Source organism: Oryzias melastigma, linkage group LG10, assembly GCF_002922805.2.
Source record: "Oryzias melastigma strain HK-1 linkage group LG10, ASM292280v2, whole genome shotgun sequence".
Taxonomy (NCBI): Eukaryota; Metazoa; Chordata; class Actinopteri; order Beloniformes; family Adrianichthyidae; genus Oryzias; species Oryzias melastigma.
Window position 1 is genome coordinate 28,837,773 of NC_050521.1, and position 549 is coordinate 28,838,321.

Here is a 549-nt window from a genome sequence, read left to right on the forward strand (position 1 = left end):
GCACATTAACACGTTCAGCGGAGACACAGACATTACGCTGCAATCAATCCTGATTCACTACCGCCGGCTCCTCCCCCTGCTTCCTCTGTCTGCTGGACACGACGACGGATCCACGGTTACATGGTCGGATCTTCCTCTCCGAGAGGCCACGGGCGCCACATTTGACCGTTTGATTCTCGGTTTCCTCTGAATGAACCCCAGAACCAAACCTGCTAGTTATCAAAGCCAGTCGTCGTTTCCTGACCTTAATCCATTGAAATCAGAGCTTTAGGTAAAATGAACCTTTGATCTGCTCTATAGATGCAATTTATACTCGTCAGCCTCTTTATGTGGCACACCTGTCTAACTGATCGTTAAGGCTCATTTCCAAGGTCAGAGGAGAACGTTCAGATCGGTTCCAGCTGATAGAAAAGCAACAGTAACTGGTTCCAACTGAGATCTGCAGGACAACATCTGAACACATCGAACCTTGATGCAGATGATGGTCTACAGCTGATGGTCTACAGCTGATGGTCTACAGCAGATGGACTACAGCAGATGGTCTACAGA